Here is an 18000-nt window from a genome sequence, read left to right as displayed (position 1 = left end):
GTTCCTTTCCTGTGATCTCATTAAGGGATGTGAGTAAAAACTTATTTCCTTCCAATAATAACTTTATGGTACAAGACATTTTGATTCGTTCCTTAGAGATTGCCTTCTTTTCTCCGGGAATTCCCAGGTAAAATATAAATACCCTCTGGGAAAGGACAACCTCTCAACCTGAATTCATTTACCTGATAGAATTTAAGGGACTCCTAAAGAAACAAAACTTAGGAGAGTGATATATTTAATCACTAGGAAGAAGGAAAGGGGGCCTGGGGAAATGGTCTAGTGGCAAGAGCGCTTGCCTCATATACATGAAGCCCTGGGTTCGATTCCCCAGCACCACATATATGGAAAACGGCCAGAAGGGGCGCTGTGGCTCAGGTGGCAGAGTGCTAGCCTTGAGCGGGAAGAAGCCAGGGACAGTGCTCAGGCCCTGAGTCCAAGGCCCAGGACTGGCCAAAAAAAAAAAAAAAGAAGGAAAGGAAGTCTAGAATGTATGATGTCATTTTATGGCTTTGAGAAAAGAATACTATACTGGAAATGGATCTAGGTTCTATTTTAGCTCTGTCACAAAGCAATAGAGCATTCTCTTGCTTTCTCTCTCTCTCTCCTTTTTTTTTTTTTGGGGGGGGGGGGTGGAAATGCCAGTACTGGAGTTTGAAGTCAAGGCGTGGGCACTGTCTGTTAGTGTTTTCACTCAAGGCTAGTACTCCACTACTTGAACCACAACTCCATTTCCAGCTTTTTGTTTGTTTTGTTTTCTTTTTGCTCAAGGCTAGCACTCTACCACTTGAGCCACAGTGCCATTTCTGGCTTTCTCTGTTTATGTGGTGCTGAAAAATCGAACCCAGGGCTTCATGTATACTAGGTGAGCACTTTACCACTAGGCCATATTCCCAGCCCCCATTTCCAGCTTTTTGCTGGCTAACTAGAGAGAAGAGTTTCAAGGACCTTCCTATGCCTGGACTGGCTTTGAACCTTCATCCTCAGGTCTCAACCTCCTCAGTAGCTAGGGTTACAGGTGTGAGCCACCCAGTGCCCAACTTCAATCTCTCTTTTTAAAGCATATATTAGGGCCAGGCAATGTGCTGGGGAGAAAGTCCTTTCTTTTTTTTTTTTTTTTTTTTTTTGCCAGTCCTGAGCACTGTCCCTGGCTTCTTTTTGCTCAAGGCTAGCACTCTACCACTTGAGCCACAGCGCCACTTCTGGCTCTTTTCTACATATGTGGTGCTGGGGAATCGAACCTAGGGCTTCATGTATACCAGGCAAGCACTCTTGCCACTAGGTCATATTCCCAGCCCCTGGAGAAAGTCTTAACAGAACACTTTCCCCTGAAGCTTATAGACTAGGTAAGGAAAATAAACTATATAAATAGCTATTCAAATAGTTCTCCAATTATAGTTGTTCAAAGGGCAATAAGGAAGTAAAAATAGCCTCCTCAAAGAAACCAGGGAAGTTTTCCCTGAGAATATGAGCTCCCACTAAGATGGAAAGACAACAACAAATTGACCAGACAAGGAGGGAGGAAAGGGACCAAAAGAACAGTATGTGCAAAATCCCTAAATGAGAAAGGAGTTGGCACTGGTGAGGAACTGAATGAAGGCCAGCATGACTGGCACAAAATGAAAGAGGATGGGACCAAAGGAGACTGGAGAACTGGGAAAAAAGAAAAATGTATGGGCTGGGAATGTGACTTGGTGGTAGAGCACTTGCCTAGCATGCATGAAGCCCTGGGTTCAATTCCTCGGTACCACACCACATAAACAGAAAAATCCAGAAGTGGCACTGTAGCTCAAGTGGTAGAGTGCTAGCCTTGAGCAAAAGAAGCTCAGGGACAGCACCCAGGCCCTAAGTTCAAGCCCCAGGACTGGTTAAAAAAAAAAAAAAGAGGGGCTGGGGATATGGCCTAGTGGCGAGAGAGCTTGCCTTGTATACATGAGGCCCTGGGTTCGATTCCCCAGCACCACATATACAGAAAATGGCCAGGGGCTGGGGATATGGCCTAGTGGCAAGAGAGCTTGCCTCATATACATGAGGCCCTGGGTTCAATTCCCCAGCACCACATATACAGAAAACGGCCAGAAGTGGCACTGTGGCTCAAATGGCAGAGTGCTAGCCTTGAGCAAGAAGAAGCCAGGGACAGTGCTCAGGCCCTGAGTCCAAGGCCCAGAATTGGCAAAAAAAAAAAAAAGATTAATTTATGGACTTATTCTCTAATTCCAAATAGCTAATAGAGCGTTAATAGTAACATTGCAAGTTCTAGTTTTAAGTTCACTGTGTAAAATGTATTTAGAGTAGATTATCAGTTAAATTTTATTTTATTTTTATTTTTTTTTGGCCAGTCCTGGGCTTGGACTCGGCCTGAGCACTGTCCCTGGCTTCTCTTTGCTCAAGGCTAGCACTCTGCTACTTGAGCCCCAGTGCCACTTCTGGCGTTTTCTGTATATGTGATGCTGGGGAATTGAACCCAGGGCCTCATGTATACGAGGCAAGCTCTCTTGCCACTAGGCCATATCCCCAGCCCCTCAGTTAAAAATTTGTTTCACTAAGCTGGGCACTGGTGGTGCCTGTAATCCTGGCTACTCAGAAGGCTGAGATCTAACGATCATGGTTCAAATCCAGCCCAGGCAGAAAAATCGGTGAGTTTCTTATCTCCAATTAACCACCAGACAACCAGAAGTGGCACAATGGTAGAGTGCTAGCCTTCAGCAAAGAAGCTCAGGCACAACGCCCAGGTCCAGAGTTCAAGCCCTATGACTGACAAAGGAAAAAATAAAATTATTCCACTAAATTCAAGCAAAAAAAAGTGGCAGGATCAAATTCAATTCTAGTGACTACAGTGAGATGTGGAAAAAACAGAAGTTTTAGAAATAAAATGAGGGGCTGGGAATATGGTCTAGTGGCAAGAGTGCTTGCCTCGTATACATGAAGCCCTGGGTTCGATTCCCCAGCACCACATATACAGAAAAAGCCAGAAGTGGCACTGTGGCTCAAGTGGCAGAGTGATAGCCTTGAACAAAAAGAAGCCAGGGACAGTGCTCAGGCCCTGAGTCCAAGCCCCAGGACTGGGAAAGAAAGATAGAAAGAAAGAAAAAGAAAGAAAGAAAGAAAGAAAGAAAGAAAGAAAGAAAGAAAGAAAGGAAATGAGCCAGGAACTGGTGGCTGGCACCTGTAATCTGAACTCTTCAGGAAGTTGAGATCTGGGGCTCATGGTTCAAAGCCAGCCTAAGTAGGGAAGATTCTTTTTTTTTTTTTTTTTTTTTTTTGCCAGTCCTGGGCCTTGGACTCAGGGCCTGGCTTCTCTTTGCTCAAGGCTAGCACTCTGCCACTTGAGTCACAGCGCCACTTCTGGCCATTTTCTGTATATGTGGTGCTGGGGAATCGAACCCAGGGCTTCAAGTATACGAGGCAAGCGCTCTTGCCACTAGGCCATATCCCCAGCCCTGAGTAGGGGAAGATTCTTATCTCCAATTAATCACCAAAAAGCAGGAAATAGAGATGTGGTAGATGGCCAGCCTTCAGTGAAAAAGCTTAGAGACAGTGCCTCGGCCCTCAGTTCAAGCCCAAGTACTAACACAGACAAAAGAAAGAGGACTTAGCACATGGTTCAAGTAGTAGAAGGTTGTCTAGAAAGCTCATGGCCCTATGTTGAATCTACACACACACACACACACAGAGAAATAAATAAATAAATAAATAAATAAGGAGTCTTGCTTTTTGATTGGATGATTGATGGAGGGTACTCACTAAAGAAGGTATCAGCCAGGCACAGTGTAGTTCTCCTGACTTGGAGGGGGAAAAGGGGAAGATGAGAAGGTAGAAATGCGGAAGTTCAAGGCCAGCATGGGCAAAAAAAAGGTGTGTACCTTGGGCTCTGATGTTTCACTACCATCAGAGTAATAAATCAGTAAATAATAAATCAGCATTTCCCTGATGATGAATCAACATTTCCCATGACAGGTCTCTAGGTTCTAAAATCCATCCGGCTCTGTGAACTTTCCTTGTGTCTAGTATTTCTTCTCCTAGGTCTGGCTGATCACCACAGATAACCTAATCTTATGAGCTGCCAGTGCCCTAGCTCTTTAAAATTCTAGCTAAACATCTCAACCTAGGCAGCTCTATATATACAGTTGCTGGCCTCCATCCTAATATACAGTAATTTGAGTATAACTAAAACAACTCAAGGATGAGCAGCCTGAGGTGACCTGTGAAAATGGTTCACTACTCTCTAGACCCAGAAAACCCCACAAAATCATGCAAGTCAAGAGGTTTGAATCTTCGTGTTCACTTTAAGAACACCAGAGCCATCAAGGATATGCATATCCGAAAAGCTACCAAATACCTGAAAGATGTCACTTTAAAGAAGCAATGTGTGCCCTTCTGACATTACAATGGTGGAGTTGGTGGATGTGCCCAGGCCAAAAAGTGGGGCTGGACACAGGGTCGGTGGCCCAAAAAGAGTGCTGAATTTCTGCTGCACATGCTTAAGAATGCAGAGAGTAATGCTGAACTGAAGGGTTTAGATGTAGATTCCCTGGTCATTGAACACATCCAGGTGAACAAAGCACCCAAGATGCGCCGCCAAACTTCCAGAGCCCATGGTGGGATTAACCCATACATGAGCTCCTCCTGCCACATTGAGATGATCCTCACTGAAAAGGAGCAGATTGTTCCCAAACCAGAAGAGGAAGTTGCACAGAAGAAAAAGGTATCCCAGAAGAAACTGAAGAAACAAAAACTTATGGCACAGGAATACATTTAGTATAAAGTTGCAAATAAATGATCGTTACCATTATTATATTAAAAAAAAAAAAAACTCGGATGGGCTACAGATAGTCCCAGTACAAATACCAGCATTAACTTGGCCTTGAAGACTTAGGAAATGCTTCCGGGAGCACAGACCAGGTGGTTATGAGTCATGAAACAGCAGCTTGCTGGGGAATGTCTTTAGCTAAAGCATGACGGGGACATTCTGGTGGCCAAGAAACCCAGGCATACAAGATATATGCTAATAATACACCTCAATAACTTTAACAGTAGTCTCATACTGTAGATTCTATGATTATCCCCATTGAACTGATATTGAACGAGACTTAGAAGAAAAAGCCCTAGGGCTGGGAATATGGCCTAGTGGCAAGAGCGCTTGCCTCTTATACATGAAGACCTGGTTTGATTCCTTAGCACCACATATATAGAAAAGGCCAGAAGAGGCACTATGGCTCAAGTGGCAGAGTGCTAGCCTTAAGCAAGAAGAAGCCAGGGACAGTGCTCAGGCCCTGAGTCTAAGCCTCAGGACTAGCAAAAAACAAACACACAAACAAAGAAAAAGACCTAAAGCAATTCCCACATAAGAAGTTACCAAACCTATATACAATGGAATTTTACACTGCCATTAGAAAGGACAAAATAATGGCGTTTTCTGGGAAATGGATGGAACCAGAACAAATCACGTTGAGCTAGATAAGCCAAGAATAAAGGGACAAACTGCATATGGTCTCCCTGATATGCGGGTGTTAGATTTAAAATGCAATGAGATATAACAAAGCAAACAAGGCTCAAGATACCAAAATACAGTTAAAAAAAAAAAAAAAGAACAGCTATGGGAGAAAAGCACCAAATAGCAAGACCCAAGCACCTCTTAGAACTCCAAAGATAAGGAAAGAAAGGTCCTCATCTGAAAATGCCCTATTATTTTTAGATGACTCTATATTCCCTACCTCATATATGGGACATACAGGAGCACACCCAAGGGAAGCTGGGAGGAGGGCACAGAATGAGTGGAAGGGGGTGAAAATAATAAATAATGATAATAATATAGCAAAGTTGACCATCAGCTACATTGGACATAGATGAGAGTGAACTAAGCAACTCATGGGTGGGGATGGGAAGGAGGGAATGAGAGAGAAAGTGAGAACACATGTTACTAAACAAAATGAAAATAATGTACATATCACCCAAAATGGAAGAAATGGTTTTATTGTTAAAGTTCATAGACTTTGTAAGCTACATAGAGTAGAATGATAATTTTCATCATTGTGAAGGCTAAAATGTGTACTGTGAAATATATGCAATAACTTAAACTCAATTTAAAAAAAGAAGTTACCAAGTGTTGAAGGGCTTCCTATTATTGTTGTGTAGGATAGATATAGAGTACCTGTTATCAAAGTGGCCAATGGAAGTGCTCTAAAGGGCTGGGAATGTGGCTTAGTGTTAGAGTTCTTGCCTAGCACGCATGAAGCCCTGGGTTTGATTTTTCAGCACCACATACACAGAAAAAGCAGGAAGTGGTGCTGTGGCTCAAGAGGTAGAGTGCTAGTCTTGAGCAAAAGGAAGTCAGGGACAGTTCCCAGGCCCTGAGTTCCAAACCACAGAACTAGCAAAAAAAAAAGAAGAAAAAGAAAAAGAAAGTGTTCCAAACCATGCCTTGTATCCTGCTTTCTTATCTATTTTTGTCCTAGCAACAGATCAAGAGAGAAAACTTGGACTTTCAAAGAATAAAAGCCAGATAGGAATGTGGCTTAGTGGTAGAGTGCTTGCCTAGCATGCATGAAGCCCTGGGATTGATTCCTCAGCACCACATAAACAACAAAGGCAGGAAGCAGCACAGTGGCTCAAGTGGTAGATTACTACTTGTGAGTAACAGGGACAGCCACCCAGGCTCTGAATTACATACTGTTTTGAAGAGCTGCATTATCTTAGGATCTTCTTTTACTGTCAAAGTATCCTCTAGGGGCTGGGAATATGGCCTAGACGCAAGAGTGCTTGCCCCATATACATGAAGCCCTGGGTTTGATTCCTCAGCACCACATATATAGGAAATGGCCAGAGGTGGCGCTGTGGCTCAAGTGGCAGAGTGCTAGCCTTGAGCAAAAGGAAGCCAGGGACAGTGCTCAGGCACTGAGTTCAAGCCCTAGGTCTGGAAAAAAAAAAAAAAGAAGAAGAAGAAATAACAACATCATCTGTTTCTATAACACCTACCAGGTAGATCAATTGTTTATCTCTTGGGTTGAGCCAGTAGCAATGCCAACACAGGACTGAACTTTCCCCATTGTTTCCCCATTGTTGGAAGAATTGATAAAAGTTGTGGACGTTTCTTAATTTTTATTTATTTACTTTTTTGCTAGTCCTGGTGCTTGTACTCAGGGTCTGGGAACTGTCCCTGAGCTTCTCTAGCACTTTACCACTTGTGCCACAGCACTACTTTTGGCTTTTTCTGTTTATGTGGTGCTGAGGAATCGAATCCAGGGTTTCATGTATGTGAGGCAAGCACTCTACTGCTAGGTCATATTCCAAGCCCCCTTTTCTTTTTTTTTTTTTTTTTTGCCATTCCTGGGGCGTGGACTCAGGGCCTGAGCACTGTCTTTGGCTTCTTTTTGCTCAAGGCTAGCACTCTACCACTTGAGCCACAGCGCCACTTCTGGCCATTTTCTATATATGTGGTGCTGAGGAATCAAACCCAGGGCTTCATGTATACGAAGCAAGCACTCTCACCACTAGGCCATATTCCTGGCCCTCCAAGCCCCCTTTTCTTGTGAATAATAGTGAGGACATATTTTTCTTCCATTGTGTTTTATTTCATTGAAAGTGAGGAAGATAGGGCTGGGGATATAGCCTAGTGGCAAGAGTGCCTGCCTCGGATACACGAGGCCCTAGGTTCGATTCCCCAGCACCACATATACAGAAAACGGCCAGAAGTGGCGCTGTGGCTCAAGTGGCAGAGTGCTAGCCTTGAGCGGGAAGAAGCCAGGGACAGTGCTCAGGCCCTGAGTCCAAGGCCCACGCCTGGCCAAAAAAAAAAAAGAAAGTGAGGAAGATAAAACGGCATAGCATGTCAGGTCCTGGTGGCTCACACCCGTAAATCCTAGCTACGCAGGAGGCTGAGATCTGAGAATCACAGTTCAAAGCCAGCCCAGGCAGGAAAGTCTGTGAGTTTCATATCACCAATTTAACCACCAAAAAACTGAAAGTGGAGATGTGGCTCAAAGTGGTACAACACTAATTTGAGCGAAGAGCTTAGGAACAGTGACTAGGCCCTGAGTTCAAGCCCCATGACTTACTAAGTAACAAAATAAAATGGCTTAGTAAGACTAATAAAAATCAGTACAACCACTATCTTTATATAAATTACTTTGCAGTATAGATATATATCACTAATGAGTTCTTTTCAGGAGGTGCTTCTCTTTAATGAAAAGGAAAATTATAGCTTACTCCTTTTCTACTCTGTTCTCTATAACCAATCAGTGTCTTAATGACTGTTCTTTATAGAATTTAGATATGATTTGTTACTGAATCCTGTTTCCAGTATCAGAATGTATGTAAATGTGCTAGTTTTAGCCATTTTTCATACATGAATATAAATAACGTAGTATTTTTTAAAATGCCAGCATTAGCAGATGATACATTAGGAACTGGGAGTATAGCTGATAGAGTATTCGCCTAGGATGTATGAGGCAAATAAATCTATTGCTGAGTAGAATATAACTATGGTACTTTCCTCATTGTAAATAATACTATCTACCACACAGGACTGTTGGGAAGGTCAAATGAACCAACATGTGTACTTAGAATAATGCTTGGTATATATAGTTACCCTTTAATGAATAATGGCTATTATTATTCTTCACAGCTATTTGAAATACCGATCAAGCTTTCACTATATTCCAGACACTGTGGAAACCTTAGTGAAAAGTTCCTACTCTCATGGAGCTTCCATACTACAGGTAAGATAGTAAGTGGTGGATGATAAAAAATACAAATAAGGCACCATAAAAGAAAACAGAGGGCTGGGGGCCTACTGGCAAGACTGCTTGCCTCGTATACATGAGGCCCTGGGTTCAATTCCCCAGCACCACATATACAGAAAATGGCCAGAAGTGGCGCTATGGCTCAAGTGGCAGAGTGCTAGCCTTGAGCAAGAAGAGGCCAGGGACAGTGCTAAGGCCCTGAGTCCAAGCCCCAGGACTGGCCAAAAACAAAACAAAACAAAACAACAACAACAAAAGAAAACAGAAAGCATGTCAGGAATTGGTGGCTCATATCTGTAATCTTAGCTACTTAGGAGGCTGAGATCTAAGGATGGGAGTTCAAAGCCAGCCCAGGCAGGAAAGTTGGTGAGACTTGTATCTCCAATAAACCACCAGAAAACAAGAAGTGGTGCTCTAGGTCAAACTAGTAGAGCAGAAACGCTCAGAGACAGCATCAAGGCTCTGAGTTCAAGCCCTACAACTGACTGAAGAAAGAAAAAGAAAATAGGAAACACAGTGCAAGAAGAAGCTGCCAATTTTTTGAATAGGAGTGGTTAGGAAAGTGCTTTCTCTTAAGGTAATATGTGCATAGATACATGAAGGAAGTGAGAAAATAAGCTTTGCAGTTATCTGTGGGTAGAATGTCTTAAGAGATTATAGATTTTTTTTTTAAATCTGCTATCAGAATAAGTAGGTCTAGGGCGGGGACTATGGCCTAGTGGTAGAATGCTTGCCTCATATACACGAAGCTCTGGTTTCCATTCCTTAGCACCACATATATAGAAAAAGCCAGAAGTGGTACCGTGGCTCAAGTGGTATAGTGCTAACCTTGAGCACAAAGAAGCCAGGGACAGTGCTCAGACCCTGAGTTCAAGCCCCAGGACTGGCAAAACAAACAAACAAACCAGAATTAGTAGGTCTGGGTTGTCATGGGGAGTGGGTAGGATCTTTGAAGAAGCCATATCCCATCTAAAATTTGCCAAAGTTTCAATCAAGTGCTTTAGGGGAAAATGTGGGCTCAATCTACTATCTTCAGACCTTCTGGTTGTTATTGGATTCTGGCTTTTTTTTATTTTTTAGGAAACAAAACATCTTGGGTTTTCATGAGTTCTCCCAATGTTCGAAACTTTGTGGCATAAATAAATAAATAAATAAATATATATATATATATTCCTCAAAGACATATATAACAATGCTAGTAGCCCCATTTCAGCTAAAAAAAAAAACTGAAAACTTCCTAAATGCTTGTCCTTTATAGAATGGATCAGTTGTGCATTGTCTATAGCTTCCATACAGCAATGAAAAGGAACCAATAGCTTCATACATAATAAATTTCATAATGCTGAGTAAACAACAACAACAAAAAAAGAAAACTCGGCTGGGAATGTGGCTTAGTGGTACAGTGCTCACCTAGCATGCATGAAGCCTTGGGTTTGGTTCCTTAGTACAATATAAACAGAAAAAGCTGGAACTGGTGCTGCAGCTCAAGTGGTAGAGTGCTAACCTTGAGCAAAAAGAAGTCAGGGATGGTGTTCAGGCACTGAGTTCAAGCCCCAGAACTGGCAAAAAAAAAAAAAAAGACTTTGAAAAGAGGCAAAAGGAATGTAGTTTGGCAGTAGAGTCCTTGCCTGATTAGTGTAGGGCCCTGACTTCAAACTTCAGTACCACCAAACAACAATAACAAAGATAAAAATAGGAAGTGAAGTCAAACTAATCTACAGGTTGTAGGTTTCCCACTGATACCATTGTGTTTACTGACTTCACTGGAGAACATTAAAAACAAAACAACATTTACTTTGAAAAGCAGGTAGGCTGGGAATATGGCCTAGTGGCAAGAGCGCTTGCCTCCCATACACGAAGCCCTGGGTTTGATTCCCCAGCATCACATATATAGGAAACGGCCAGAAGCGGCGCTGTGGCTCAAGTGGCAGAGTGCTAGCCTTGAGCGGGAAGAAGCCAGGGACAGTGCTCAGGCCCTGAGTCCAAGGCCCAGGACTGGCCAAAAAAAAAAAAAAAAAACTGTACTGGGCACTGGTGGCTCATGCCTATAATTCTAGCTACTCAGGAGCCTGAGATCTGAAGATCACAGTTCAAAGCCAGCCTGAGCAGGAAAGTCTGTATGACTCTTATCTCCAATTAACCACCAGGAAACTGGAAGTGGTGCTGTGGCTCTAAGTGGTACAGCACTAGCCTTGAGAAGAGCTCAGAGACAGCCCATAGGCCCTGAATTCAAGCCCCATGATCAACAAAAAAAAGGAAAAAAATCAAAATAAAAACAACAACAAAAAGGGCGTATATAGTAATGGTTCATGCTGATGGTCCCAGCTACCTGAAAGATGGAATTTGGAGGGTCTTTATCTGAGGCTGCTCCAAGCAAAAGCATAAGACCATATCTGAAAGCTAAAACAAGAATGGATGGGCATGTGCTCAAGTGCTAGAGTAGCTGCTTAAGCAAGCATGAGTCTCTGGGCTCAAGTCTCAGTACTGCTTCTTCCCCATGAAAAAATGCAGATAAATACCTGTATGTGCTTCCAGAGCAACTTCTACAGAGCCCATAAGAAACCTGGTTTTACCTCTGGGTCTTCATCCAACCTTACATGTACTCTTGTTTTATATTTTTTGGAAACAGCTTCACTACATAGCCCATGTTTTCAATGTACAATCCTCCTGTCTTGGCCTTCTGAGTGCTAGGATTTCAGACACCTTCTCACATTGCTTCTACATGTGCTACCACAATCTTCTTTGTTTTTTTTGTGAGACAGGATCTCTTTGTAGCCCAGACTAGCCTCTAATTTCCAATCCTCCTTCTTCATCCTTCCTGGTGGTAGGATTAAGGGTATATATATACCACCATACCTAGCTCACATTTACCCTGTGACCTAAACATGCAATTCATTTCTGTCCTCAAATTAGAAAGCTAAATTCATTTATACCATGTCCTAAACTTTGACTACCAGTAAGGGGGCAGAACTGGAAAACAGATATATACAAACCCAAAGGCAATTTCATAAGGAAGAGAGTGTGAGCTTTGTTGAGAGCTTACAGATACAAGAGAAATTCCAGGCAATTGTCAAGAGATAAGAACCTTATTAGACAGAAATAATTTATTGAGAAATTGGTGTATGTTTTAGTCTGGGCCATAGATTCTGAGGGAGAATCAATCATATGTAAAAAAAAAAATTTTTTTTTTGTTTTTATGCTGGTACTGAGGCTTGAACTTAAGGCTTGGGCTGGGAATATGGCCTAGTGGCAAGAGTGCTTGCCTCGCATACATGAAGCCCTGAGTTCGATTCCCCAGCACCACATATATAGAGAACGGCCAGAAGGGGCGCTGTGGCTCAAGTGGCAGAGTGCTAGCCTTGAGCAAAAGGAAGCCAGGGACAGTGCTCAGGCCTGGAGTCCAAGCCCCAGGACTGGCAAAAAAAAAAAAAAGAAAAAAGTGCTTGTTTTGGGGGATCAGTGGTTAGAAAGTCTGTTTGAATTAGTGAAGATTGAAGTCTAGGAGTGTATGCTCACATTTGGGTCCTGGAGGTGAGTGCTTAAGTTATGAAGAAAGAATGCCTTGAGAGTTCAGAGTTACTAGGGTATGGCTCAACTATGTGCACTTGCCCTAGTTGGTGCAGGCTTTGAGTTCAACCTCCAGTAACACACACACACACACACACACACACACACACACAAGAGTGTATGAATTATATGAATTATTATACAGACAGAAAGGCAGACCATTGGAACTAAAGCATGGCTCCTAAAAGTAAGAGCTAGAGAAGGATAAAGTAGGAGTATAGATAGGGATATTTGAACATAGAACCTTGTTTTTGTTTTTTGGGCTTTTTTTTTTTTTTTAAGGAAAGTTCTCCAGGAATCTTAGAAATGTAAAACCAGAAATTCTAGAGCCCTTGGGGTCCATAACCACTTTTTGTCTCTTTTCTTTTTGAGTGGAATCTCACTCTGTTGCCTAGGCTGGACTTGGCCTCAAGTTCTTCCTGACTCTGCCTCTCGAGTGCTGGGATTGCAGCTACATACCACCAGGTCTGGCTTTTTTTTTTTTTTTTTTTGGTCAGGGTGCCGTCCCTGAGCTCTTCAGTTCAAGGCTAGTACTCTACCACTTGAGCCACAGTGGTTAACTGAAGACAGGAGTCTCAGGGACTTTCCTGCCAGGGCTGGCTTTGAACCATGATCCTCAGATCTCAGCCTCTTGAGTAGCTAGGATTACAGGCGTGAGCCACTAGCACCTGACTTGATGTATCTTGATTGTCAGGTAAGCATATTATTGACTACACCAGATTTTTTTGGGGGCGTGGTGGTGGTGGAGAGGAACTAGCACATGCTAGGCAAGAAGTCTACCACTGAGCTACAGCTACACCTCTAACACACCACCACGAGAGTTTCCCAGGAAGGAATTACCTCAGGCATAAGGGATCTGCCCACCACTAGGAAACTGTTCAACTATATTGGAGTGGTCTACTATTGGTAGGATGTAAATTAGGACAGCCACTATGGAAATCAGTCTGAAGGTTTCTTAATAAGCTAAAAAGAAAACTACCATATGGATCCTGTTATGCCACTCTTAGGAAAATATCTGAAGGAAAGTATGTCAACATATACAAGATACCTGAATACTGTTTATCACAACACTACTCATAATAGCTAAGCTATGGAATGAGCCAAGTGCCCCAAACTGATGAATGACTAAAGAAAATGTGAATATACACATAAACTATTATTCATCCATAAAGAATGAAATCATGTTATTTGCAGGAGATAGATGAAGCTAAAGATAATCACATGAACTCAGGGCCTTGCATTTTCACTTGCTTTTTTGTGCCTGTGCAGGTCCTGGAACTCAGGGCCTGGGTACTGTCCTTTAGCTTTTTTGCTCAAGGCTAGCACTTGATCATTTGAGCCACAGCTCCATTTCTGGCCTTTTGGTGGTTAATTGGAGATCACAAGTCTCATGGATCTTTCTTCCCAGGCTGGTTTAAAACTGGGATCATCAGGGCTGGGGATAATAGCCTAGTGGCAAGAGTGCCTGCCTCGGATACACGAGGCCCTAGGTTCGATTCCCCAGCACCACATATACAGAAAACGGCCAGAAGTGGCGCTGCGGCGCTGTGGCTCAAGTGGCGGAGTGCTATCCTTGAGCGGGAAGAAGCCAGGGACAGTGCTTAGGCCCAGAGTCCAAGGCCCAGGACTGGCCAAAAAAAAAAAAAAAAAAAAAAAAAAAACTGGGATCATCAGATCTCAGTCTGCTGAGTAGCTAGGATTACATCCATGAGCCACCAACACGCAGCATGTCTGGCTTTTTGTCTCAGAAGACTATTTCTTCCATATTGTTGAGGGTGAGTCACGATCTCATGTCTATTTTCAGAATTCAACCTTGTGGGTTTTTTTTTCCTTTCCACCTCCTACATAATACCAAACTTTGGATCAGCTATAACTCAATATTACCTAGAAATTCCCTATATTGTACTAGATGTGTTTTTAGCTTTTTGGGAGTACTGGTTCTGGGGCTTGAACTCAGGGCCTGGTTACCATTCATTATCTTTTTTGCTCAAGGTCAGTGTTCCACCATTTGAGCCATAGTTTCACTTCTGGCTTATAAGTGGTTGATTGAAGGTAAGTGTCATGGACTTTTCTTCACAAACTGAAATCTTCCGATCTCAGCTTCCTGAGTAGCTTAGCTAGGATTACAAATGTGAGCCCCTGGTGCCAGGCAAGTGTGCAACTCTCAGGCCTTTGTGGATACTACATGGCAGGAAGGATTGAGGTATTTAATCTTTACTTGTCCTGGATGGGAATCTGGTAGCCACCCACAGAAGCTGATGTCTGACTTACCTTCTCCAGTGAGGGAGGCACTTTCAGGAAACTGCACCACCACTAATTACCTGACCTGGCAGCAGAAATATCAGGAGGACAATGGGTTTTTTTTTTTTTCTGTTGGAGGACAATGGGGTTTGTGTTTTTTTTCTGTTGTATAAGTAAGTCCAATTACTTGAAAATAAAGGAGTAGGCTGGGAATGTGGCTTAGTGGTAGAGTGCTTGCCTAGCATGCATGAAGCCCTGGGTTCAATTCCTTAGTGCTACATAAATAGAAAAAGCAACAAGTGGCACTGTAGCTCAAGTGGTAGAGTGCTAGCTTTGAGCAAATGAAGCCAGGGTCAGTGCCCAGGCCCAGTTCAAGCCCTAGGACTGGCAATAAACAAACAAATAAATAAGTAAAGCAGTATAGTAAGGGCATGTAGTCCCCCAAAATAGCCTCTTCTAAATCAGTTTAAGTATACACCTCTAGGAAGTACTCCCATATTTGCTGAACCTCCAAGCTGAGTTACTTATACTCCCAAGCTGAGTTAGGTGCTTGCTCCTTTGTTCTTTCAGCTCCAAGCCAGAAGTCTTAGAACTGAACTTACCCCAATAATCTGTTTCAGTGTGTCACTAAAGGTGACTTCTTTATTGTAACTTTGACCATTCTCAGGCTAATGTTTTTTATTGAATAAAATACAATGCATAGACACCTAAGATTAGAAAAGTTTTGTTTGTTGTTGTTTTGTCGGAAACTAAGACTCAAACTTGATACCTGATGCTTTTGCTCATTTGGCTGGTGCTCTATCAACTGAACCATGCCTCCAACACTCCTTTTTTTCTAGTTCTGGAGTTTGAACTTAGGGCCAGAACACTGTCCCTGAGCTTCTTTTGCTCAAGGCTAGCACTCTACCACTTGAGCCATAGTGCCACTTTTTTGCTTTTTCTGTTTATGTGATACTGTGGACTCGAACCTAAGGCTCCATGCATGCTGGGCAAGCACTCTACCACTAAGCCACATTACCAGCCCCCTATTGTGTTTTCTTTTTTTTTTGGCCAGTCCTGGGGCTTGGACTCAGGGCCTGAGCACTGTCCCTGGCTTCTTTTTGCTCAAGTCTAGCACTCTGCCACTTGAGCCACAGTGCCACTTCTGGCCGTTTTCTGTATATGTGGTGCTGGGGAATTGAACCCAGGGCCTCATGTATACGAGGCAAGCACTCTTGCCACTAGGCCATATCCCCAGCCCCTGTTTTTGTTTTTTAATAAAAACAATCCCAAGGCATTTATTGTCACCTGATGATAACAAAGGTCATTAGAACTGTGCACACATCTTAACAAAAGGGCTCATCAAACAATATGAATGGATGTTTTCTTAGATTCCCAGCAAAGAACACTAAAAAAAAACCCAAAAATCAAAAAACAAAAATAAAAAACAACTATATAAGATTCTTAACAACCCAGTTGTTTTTGTTTTTGTTTTTTTTGGCCGTCCTGGGCCTTGGATTCAGGGCCTGAGCACCATCCCTGGCTTCTTCCCGCTCAAGGCTAGCACTCTGCCACCTGAGCCACAGCGCCCCTTCTGGCCGTTTTCCATATATGTGGTGCTGGGGAATCGAACCGAGAGTTTCACGTGTAGGAGGCAAGCGCTCTTGCCACTAGCAGTTGTTTTCTTGACTTAGTTTTAGAATGAATTTCTTCTGCATCATCTAACACAAGGTTCATGTATTGATCAAAACCAATGATGCAGCCCTCTATCCACATATTCACTTGCTCATAGAGCCATACCTGAATTCAAGATCTATTTTGTAGGTATCTGAAGATGAGGTTGATGGGCTGCACCATCACCTTCTGTACCTTTTGATGCTGGCCATGGTATGCCATGGTGGAATCTTACAAAGGCCACATGGACCAGCATGCCACCCAAGCCCCTATTGTGTTTTTAAACTCAGGATCTTGTTCTTTCACACAGCTTTTTCACTCACAACTGTACCTCTATTCTAACTTTTATATTTTTTTGTTTTTTGGTTGTTGTGGGGCTTGAATTTAGGGCCTGGGTGCTGTTCCTGAGCTTTTTCCAAACAATGCTAGAGTTCTGTTACTTTGAGCTACAGTTCCACTTCTGGTTTTATAGTGGTTAGCTGGAGATAAAAGTCTCATGAAACAGGTGCCAGTGCCTCACACATGTAATCCTTGCTACTTAGAAGGCTGAGATCTGAAGATCTTGGTTCAAAACCAGCCTGGGAAGGAAAGTCTATAAGACTCCTATTTCCAATAAACTACTGAGAAAAAGCCAGAAATGGTGCTGTGGCTCAAGTGGCAAAGTGCTAGCGTTGAGCACAGAGAGGCTCAGGGACAGTGCTCAGGCCCTGTGCTCAAGCCCCAGGACTGAAAAAAAAAAAAAAAGTCCCATGGATTTTCCTGCATGGGCTGGTTTTGAACTGTAATTCTCAGATGTCAGACTCCTAAGTAGCTAGCTGGAGCTTGACCCACTATTTTTTGTTTTTGTTTTTTTTTTTTCTGATCAACTATAGATTGGCCTTTCCAGTCTGGACTGGCTTTAAACCACAATCCTCAGATCTCAGCCTCCTGAGTAGGTAAGATTATAGGCTTGAGCCACTATATATATGCACACACACACACATATACACGTACACCTTTTAACTTTTAAATAGGTCTATGTATCCAACCTGGCTTCATACCTGCAATTCTCCTGCATTAGCCTCCCAAGCCTGAAATTACAGGAGTAAACTAGCACACTCAGTTTAGAATATAGTTTGGGTTTTTTTGCTGGTTGTGGGGCTTGAACTCATGGCCTGTGCACTGACCCTGAGCTCTTTGTTCCCTACTACTTGGGCCACAGCGCCACTTCTGCTTTTTGAGTAGTTAATTAGAGGTCAGAATCTCATGGGGACTTTTCTGCCTGGGCTGGCTTCAAACTGCACTCCTCAGATCTCAGTCTCCTGGGCAGCTAGGGTTATATCGAGAGCACCCAGTGCCCCGCTAAATTGACAGTTTCTAAAATTTGTTGGGAGAAACACTGCTTCAAGTAAGTGCACTCTTTGTTTAGTTTTGTTTTTGTTGTCAGTCATAGGGCTTGACTCAGGGCCTGAGCACTGTCCCTGGCTTCTTTTTGCTCAGGGCTAGCACTCTGCCACTTGAGCCACAGCACCACTTCTGGCCATTTTGTATATATGTGGTGCTGAGGAATTGAACCCAGGGCTTCATGTATATGAGGCAAGCACTCTTGCCACTAGGCCATATTCCCAGCCTGTCCCTGGCTTCTTTTTGCTCAAGGCTAGTACTGTGCCACTTGAGCCACAGTGCTACTTCCGGCTTTTTCTATATATATATGTGGTGCTGAGGAATTTAACCCAGGGCTTCATGTATATGAGACGAGCCTTTACCACTAGGCCATATTCCCAGCCCCAGTAGGTGCACTCTTAAAAAAAAAAAAGAAGAA

The 18000-nt window shown here is 43.0% G+C and overlaps 1 pseudogene; it reads left to right on the top strand.

Annotated features, from left to right (window-relative positions):
* The first annotated feature begins 4188 nt into the window (after nt 1-4188).
* On the top strand, nt 4189-4756 carry LOC125355650 (annotated as a pseudogene).
* The last annotated feature ends 13244 nt before the right edge of the window (nt 4757-18000 follow it).

The sequence above is a fragment of the Perognathus longimembris genome, chromosome 7 (genome assembly GCF_023159225.1).
Source record: "Perognathus longimembris pacificus isolate PPM17 chromosome 7, ASM2315922v1, whole genome shotgun sequence".
In the NCBI taxonomy this organism is placed as follows: Eukaryota; Metazoa; Chordata; class Mammalia; order Rodentia; family Heteromyidae; genus Perognathus; species Perognathus longimembris.
Note: the sequence above shows the minus strand (reverse complement) of the source record. Positions and strands in the feature narration are given on the sequence as shown.